This window comes from Macrosteles quadrilineatus, unplaced genomic scaffold (genome assembly GCF_028750875.1).
Source record: "Macrosteles quadrilineatus isolate MER2022 unplaced genomic scaffold, UCM_ALF_1.0 Scaffold_3__2_contigs__length_128488019, whole genome shotgun sequence".
NCBI classification, from domain to species: domain Eukaryota; kingdom Metazoa; phylum Arthropoda; class Insecta; order Hemiptera; family Cicadellidae; genus Macrosteles; species Macrosteles quadrilineatus.
Genome location: NW_026542596.1, coordinates 29,167,314 through 29,176,316, shown reverse-complemented (window position 1 = coordinate 29,176,316; position 9,003 = coordinate 29,167,314).

Genomic DNA, 9,003 nt, shown 5'->3' with positions numbered 1-9,003 from the left:
TGTTATCAAACGAAATTTTGAAATGATACAGCAAACCCAGCAAGTTTGGTTGGTTATGTTAGGTTAGTTTAGAACAGTTTTACTTATTTATGTTTTGCTTGTAATATAAATGTGTTTCGTTCTCTCGTTCTTCGTGATGTTCCAATCCAGAGAGCTGAAACCCTACTCCACTAGACTGAGGCTGTTTTAGGACTTAGTCCTCTTCAGCCATAAATGTGTTTGAAAATATTAAAACAGGAGAAGGTATAGATCGTAAAGGAAAACAAAAATATCGATATATCGAAAGAAATCAGATCGATAATAATGAATGTTCCCTTTAACAGGAAAGTACCTACATATTTTTGTCTAGAGTAGAAGCAAGTTACATTATAGATAACCGTTATATAGTTATTTATATAAAAGATAATAAAAATATGGCCTGGTTTATGTTAACTTATAAACAATTATATTTAGATTATTATACTACCACAGGTAATACGACACGTTTAAAAAGTAATTCGCAGAGAATCAGACTTGTAGTAAATGTCATCGAAATTATACACTTATATACATAAACTATCAATGTATATGACATTAAGAAGCTTACTGGTCCAGCTTTTATCCATTATATCAACGAAGTCTTGGGATAAGTAGGGCAACGTGTTATAAAACCTGAGGAAATGAGGCCATCCCAGGAGATCGTGGTCGAAATACTTATCTGTCTTTACTGTAAATAATAAAGATATAACCTATAAAACCACTTGAACTTCCAAGAACATGGTTTTAGTAACTTGGAAACTAATTAAGATTCGGATAATAAAACATAGGAACCAAAACTGAGTTATATTCATAAACTTGTTGTGCTTGCATGACATTTTATTTATTAAAAACAATAAATAACGCATATTCAAGCGATGTACATCCAGTCGACATAGCTTCTGTTTTCACAGTATTTTAGAAATCATCAATTATTATTCATTGGGCATTCCGTGGTAATGATTATTTAGTGCTAACAGAGATAGCTTTGAATCAGGGTTTCAACGCTCATTGAATTACTGTGCAATTGATATTATGAAAGCCGCGATGATTCATCAGATGCTTAAAAACATTCCGTTTCAATATGATCTATTTCATATTTAATGTAGGCTTACTATGTGTTTTATAAAGTATTGGTTTAAGTGCCTTCAGGCCATATAATTATTCTTCTTATACATTGTGTATATTTTGTGTGTATCATCCGATCATCGGGTATTTTTTCTATGAAATATTAAACGAAATTCCCCGTTTTAGCGAATTTCCCATGTAGGGAATAAGCTATTACCGTAGGTCTCATGGTAAGACCTAGACCCGGGACCGATTTACTTTTTTCGTTTTGAGGTCCGCAGAGACCAAAAACACCATCCGTTCAAATAAATATGTATATATATATATATATATGTGTGTGTGTGTGTGTGTGTGTGTGTCCGTAAGCGCGATAACTTTAGCAAAAATGATTTGATTTTGATGAAATTTGGTACAAACGTGTAAACCTACGTTTATTCGAACGAGTTCGCAAACCAGCATAATCGGACCATGGGAACAGTAGTTTATGGGGGGTTTTATGTGGTAAAAATGGGGTTTTCCCATTTTTTACCATAAAAACAAAACATTTTGCAACTTCTTTCTCAACCATTTTGTAGAGCTTAAAAAAAGAAATAATTTAGTATATTGAAGCGCTGTTGTATGCCTAACGGTCACGGAGAAAATTAAAAAAAGTGTAATTTAAAATTCCCATGTTATTCTTATGGAGAAAATGAAAACTGTTGTAGTTTACATGTTTATGGATATATATTGATAAAATTTGGCAGATTTATTTATTTCATCCTATACTATTGACATATGGTCAAAAAACACTTTTTATCTTCCCCGTAGCAGCAAACTTAAGCACTTGTTAAATCTAATGTTATTTAAATTGGGAATAAATATGTCTTATTTATGGAAATATTTTAGTAAAAATGTAATGAGACAAGTTGAAATTCGCTTAGTCTGCAGGTTTGCTGCGGCGAGGGTATTAATTAATTTCCCGATCAATAACGTTGCTAATTTAAATAAACTCACACCACAGAATAAGCTCACACGATTAGAGTAGGACTCTAGTTACGTGTTAAAATACTTTATATTGAGTTCTATTCTCAAATTACTGCATTACGTTACAGAAAAAAAATTATAAAACAGTCTTAAACATGAAGCCTTTCCTTATAATTTGACAGGAGTGTGTTTAGGATACCACTTAATCATTTAGGCTAACCGTTGAGTAATTAAACCCTTACCTGCAAATAAATATCAAAATACTACTATTCTACTATGAATTGGTAGGAGGGTGTTCAGGCTACCATTTACCATTTATGCTAACCGTTTAGTAAAACCATTTTCTATAAATAAATGCCAAAAGTACTACTATTAAACTGACACTGTTTTTTCTTTAATTTCGTTAATTGCATGTTTATGTGTTTATCAAAAATCATTATTAAGTATCTTTGAAAAAATTCTAAATTAATTGACCGAAATAGTATAAAGGTATGTAATAGTTAATTTATTAACAGCCAAGTATTTTTTTGGAATACCCTTACTTTTGAAAATTTGTACAACGCGAGAAATAAATTAACAATGAAATTAGAACAGTTGTTAGTGACGAAACAGCTAAGCTACTACTGTAATTCTTCAGTTAAATACTCTTTCAGATGGCTGACCTGGTCATGTTTCAAGAGTCTACAATCACAGTGCGAGGCTATAATTATACTCGATCACGTGACTGGATATCCACCCATGTTAATGACGGTCAAACATACTTGGTTATTAACTTGTCTGGTTTGTAACGCGTTGCTTTGATGGCTTAACTAACAACATAGCTCGATCACACGCATGTTATTAGGGTAGGACCTGTGAACAACATGGGACGGATAAATAAACAGTACTATTTATAGTTTAAAAATAAACATCCTAGACTAACACTTCTACTATGACATTCAAAGTGGTATTAAGTTTAGCTTGAAGATGAGTAAAATAAAGCAGAAAAATGCAGGAACGCATCAGCATGTTATTAAATAAGTACTGATTGGGTGAAAACCCTGAAACTTGTAACTGTAAAGTTGTTTAAACTAAGTTAACTAGTTAAACTAAATTTTACCCATGGTATTAAGATGCTACACAATAGTATTAATAAAAATTACCAAAACTATACTTCTTGTATACTAATAACAATACTTAAAATCTTATCACTTTTTTTACTTGATAAAAAGTAGACAAATATTAAAATTTTCTGATGGAACATGGCAATATGTTAACGGTATCACAGATGATTTGTTCTTTTGATGTCCGAATAAATTAATACATAATATTCTTTAAATCAATTTAAATTGGGTTTCCGTAAAAAAAAGACTAAACGCCGCCAAGACAAGTTTTTCAGTCCTGACCAGCATGTATAAAAGTAGATACACTACGACACTGAGAATTTTCTTGGCTAAACAGTCTATGTTATATGTGAGTAGAGACGATGTCATAGGTACAGAGAGCTGTTTGCATTACATATCAACACTGATGAGACATTTACGCAAGATAATTCAATGTATAAATTTAAGATTGACTGGAAGTTACCAAATATTTTTGAACTGAATATGCTGATTACTCTCATTCTAATCACCACAACAATATCCCCACGGTCTAAGAACCTAGAGACCAGGTGTAATGGGGGAGGTCCGGCTATGTAATTAATTGTAAATGTAATTACCTTGGACATGTGTGATTGTTATTGTTTGTCAAATCATTATACCAAGCATGATTAACATTTGATTATATGATTGATTAACACTCAGCATTAATTGACGGACACTCAATTCCCTTTGGTAATCTTGCCACACTCTACGCATGTTTTATTCAAGCTTTTTCAAAACATATCAACCCACGCCTAGCAACTCACATTTGTCCATATTAAGGTGTTATGAACTGTCATCAAGGCATTCCATGAGCTAAAATAATCACAGGCAATTAATCAGTAAATGTAAATGTAGTCTATTCAAGTAATGTACTAAATAAATACGTTGAGTAATCCTGTAAATCAAGTAGACTTTTATTTTGATTAACATCTTACTTTATATTTCTTTGTAATAATAACCCAAGGTCTTAGGGATCTGTATTACACGTTAAATTATAAGGCTTTCTGCTGAGATGAATGCGTTTTTTAAATTTCACTTCTTGTGTGGTTTCGTGAGATTGGGATTTGAAATTTTGTTTATTAGAAAACTGCTCGATGTCTGGTTTTCTTATCGTATAACACCGAAGAAAAAAAATTTTAAAAAATAAAGTGTGACCCATTTTGGGATCTTATAAACAAATTTCTGATTGAAACGTATGAGCACTGTATCCATTTGTATACTAAGAAAACTTTGAAACCCCGTTGATCTCTGTGAGTTACAGGGACTTCTTAACTATACCTCTGGCTTTTTGAATTTAACATAAAACCGTTATAATGCTGATTGTGATATTGTTTTACTAGTCGTTATACTAAAATCCAACACAGACAGACAATTCACTTAATTGTTTCGAGACAGTATGTGTTACTTGAAAAGGCTTACAGAATATTGAACGTGTATTCTGTTAGACATAGAATAGTCACAATTCCTATGCTGTTGGAACTACTGAATAGCGGGGAAACTGTAATTGAATTCATTAATTTATATGTACATTACATTCCCAGCCTACCATTTTTACCAACGTAAAGAATAGATTAGATATTAAACAGTTCATTGGCCTTGAATAGGTTAAACCACCAATAGCCGTATAATATATTTATATGCATCATTGAAAGATCTTAAATGAAACATTTGGCCAGTTTAGCAGCAGCGTTAATGATTTGTTTTACGAAACAAAAAGGAAACTGAACAGCAGAGATAAAGTTGGAGGGAAGGAAGTACGTCAGGATGATCAAAGTAGCAGTAATTGCCTCGCAACTACTTTCAGCCGATGTTCGTTTGTTATCAAACTGTTGGCAGTACTTGTTTTAATACATACAAGATAATAATCTGAATAACAATTCAACAAAACAAGTCGTTCAAAGTTATTCGATATATTTACACTTATGGGACGAACATTATTCCCCGTCATGTTAACATTACACCTACTTGCAATTACATTACATCTATATTATACAAGATGTAACATTGACGATCAATTTCCAGGACGTATCCAATATTGTCAGATGAATACTATACTGGTGAACTGAAAAACCAATTCCCTATGAGGGCTAAAACGTAAATGTTTTTACCGACATTGTCGTAGAAATGTCGAAAGGTTTTGAAGGGGTATTTTTCATAATGTTGTGGTAACGGTGCCAACGTGTTAAAATACTAATCAAGGAGTTATTAAATGTGTAAAATGTAAAATGTATCACGAAAGAGTGCACCTTTGATGTATTAATCACTATAGAAATGATTTCGCTTGTATTATAAAGCGGGCTAACAAATTGACGTGCCTTGTTAAAGGTGCTAAAAGAATGAGTGTTAAAGCAATAATTCAGCTATACTTAAGTTGTATTAAACATACAGAGAACATCGTTGTGGGATAATGTATATCTGCCCCCTATATAGGATCGTAAAATGCAATGCTTAACGCTTTTAACATTACATAGATGATCATATTCTTTACATCTCTGGAGAATATTTAATTAATTAAATGTAAGTTAATTATAAAATTATGCAAAAATACATACATTGACTAAAACAATGATTTTAATAACATTCTGATCGATTTGAAGGAACATAATGTATTTGGCATACTTTTTACGGTTTGACATGTAAAATCGGTACTGAAATCCAGCAAGTTTATTTCTTAATAAGATGAACTATTATTCAAGAGGGGGCCATGTAAAACTTTAGTGCGCCCATATCGTGGTACAGTATGACAAAACATTTTTACAGTATCATATTTTTTGTAAGACATCCAGAGTCCCTTATCATGTCAATAAAGGTTGTACAGGGAATGCATTAGTGATGACAGTCCTGGCCCCTCTGTTCTAGAGACAACACCTGATTCTAGGTAGTTAGTTTTTCGCCCCTGGAATGTACTTTGGTTCAATTAACAATGTTAGATCCATCTCACAGTACAACATTTTTAAGGTTGTTACCCTTCGAAACATTGAAAATCCTTACACAGCCATGTACATTTTATTCAGTATTTTAGCTAAAGTTAGTACTTACTACAAAGTTAGATAGGTACTCTTATAATGAGGGCTTATAAGAATCTACCAATGGAACTTACGAAGTAGTGAACAATTAATACTGTCAATACTTCAACATAATTATCTTTTACGTTGATAAAATGAGGCAAAATACGTGTTTTGACTTCTCCTAAAGTCTTTGCTGGAATGTTGATGAAAGGTTTAACAAAAATGTATTTTCGAATGATTCAATCACTATATAAACTTCGAATCACAGAGCAAACAATTTCAGATCAGCAAATGATACGTGTAAGAATATGATAAATGGCCCTTCACACTGTGATAATCTGTTTCGAGAATGTATTTGAGACATATTTTGTGAGTTTACTTAAACATAGACGTTTGTTACTAAATTTTACAGAGTTTATTAAAATACCATTTTCTGACACTATAATAACCTTTGGACTAAAAAAGGTTTCGATGAATAAGTCACTTAAATATTTAAAATCTATATTGTGATCTAAAATAAAACTTTTTATGAAAAATTGTTGTTAATATTTTTTTTTTATAGAACAAAATATAATAATTAAGGACTCATACCCTATATGGTACGGTAAACAAGCGATTACAAAATAGGTATTTTCCAAAATTGATTGGGCACAAAATTGAAAGTAGTATAAATAGATATGTGTCACATATTAGTTGAAAACAAAAAAAATTTACCATAATGTATCTAATATTATGTCATGGCTGTAAATGTTTATGTCACTTGTAATGTTCGTTACCTAAACATAAAGACTTTGCCTAAAGGCTAAACCTAAAGTATTACTAAAAGTAATATAAATCAAACAATTTATTAATAATTTAGAACTAAATAAAAATTACTATGGTACTGTATAAACACTTATCAGGCTCATGTAACTTGCTATTTTACCCTATCAATTACGCTAATGGCTCTTAACAATATGACTAATGATGCATATCATTCTGTTACGAATGTTGAAATGATTGATTGATTGTAAAAACAGTGAAACACGGTTTTCGTTTGTGAAGTGTACATATTTAAAATTATAATTGATCACTAGTAATATCGCCTTTTATATGTTTACATTCATGTCTATCGATTTCGATAGAGTAAACAATTCTTTTGTATACCGACCATTTTGGGAAATTAGGTGACAGTTATTTTATATTGGTTGTTTTTGGAGTCATTGTACCGAAGATTGTGTTTTCATGTTTGTGTATTAAAATATATTTTTATGGCAGGATATTTGATCCTAGATTTGAGCAACAGGGATCCAACCCACAAAGAGATTAACATGGTGTTCCGCTCCGCTCCTAGGAAAACAGTAATATTAAATTACCTAAGACAAGTGGAGTCGCTCTCCGCGTTCAGTCTTCGTTCCCGCCTGCACCTAGCCTGCACCTCGCCTCGCTCCAATGTGCGGCGGGCCTTCCTCTCTCCGCTCACCGCTTCCGTGCCTAGGAAACCCCTGCTTTTGACCCAACCTACATCTGTGTTTAGCTACTTTCACATTTACAAAAAGGATCCAATGTCTTGTTTTTTAAGAGATTACCAAGTTATTACTTACAAATACAAGTACAATAGAACTAATTAATAACATAAGAAAATTGGTGAGTTTGTAACTCATTTCTTGTATTTGTAGGTTGTTTCTTGGTTTTTGACCCCAGTTGACTGGATCTTGTTTGCTAAAATCACCTAAAAAAATAAAAGATCCAATCCACACCACTCGTGGCTTGAATCCCCCAAAAGTCCCCAAACTACTAAAAAAAATGATAACAAAGGAAACGTATGACTATGACCTAAAAACATAGATAAATCATACTCCCCTAAAACCAATCATTAATAAACAGTTAACATTAGACATGAATTAATAATTATCAAACTTAACCTTGTTTTTCTCAGTTTGACTCTGTAGGGGTTTGGCCTGTTGCATCTAGGCTCATTTTTACTGATAATACCTGTACTGATAATATTTTAGTATAATTATTTTTGGGTTCTGGATATACGTTATTGACAAATTCTATTTTACTCGCTATATTCTCAGACCTCTAGTTATAGCAAATATACACTGATATGTGTGCACATTTGTACTGGATATTCTCTGATGGATGGCACCAGTGATTGATTCTGATTGCTCGTCAAAACTTAATGGACTTGGAACATTTGAGGTTATAGCGTTTTCCTAATTTAGCTTCTACATCGCTGTCAGCAGCTAAAAATACATTTCATAATTTCCGGAAAGCTTATGAAAGGTAGAGATAAAAACTGCAAGTTAACACTGCATCAAATTATTATTGAAACGATTATGCTGCTATTTTTTAAGAAAACTTTAAGAAGTGTTATTTGTATCTAGAATACCACATTTGAGTCATGGAAAGTTAAAGTAATATGTGCAGATAAGTCTATGTTTTTATCATTGGATTTTTCTTAGATTGATAGCTTAATATACATGATACAATTTTGTTTTAGTAATATATATTTGTTATAAACTTTACAGAATAAAAACTAAAATAACACCCAACCCTCATTTACGACTTGAAATTATAGTTGTAATGTAAGTGGAAATGAGTTATCATATATTAAACTTTATAACAACAAGATGTATTAAGCTATAGCAATAACTTTATAAAAAGAATCGACAATTATTGCAATGAGGAAACTAACTTTGCTTACTTAATCATATTCAATCCAAATTGGTTACTTGTAAACTGGGTATTATTTTAGTACAGCCCGAAAAAGTGGTCCACCCTAAAATAAAAATTTATTAAGAAATATACTTTCAAAAGATTAAATTAAATATATCTTTTGT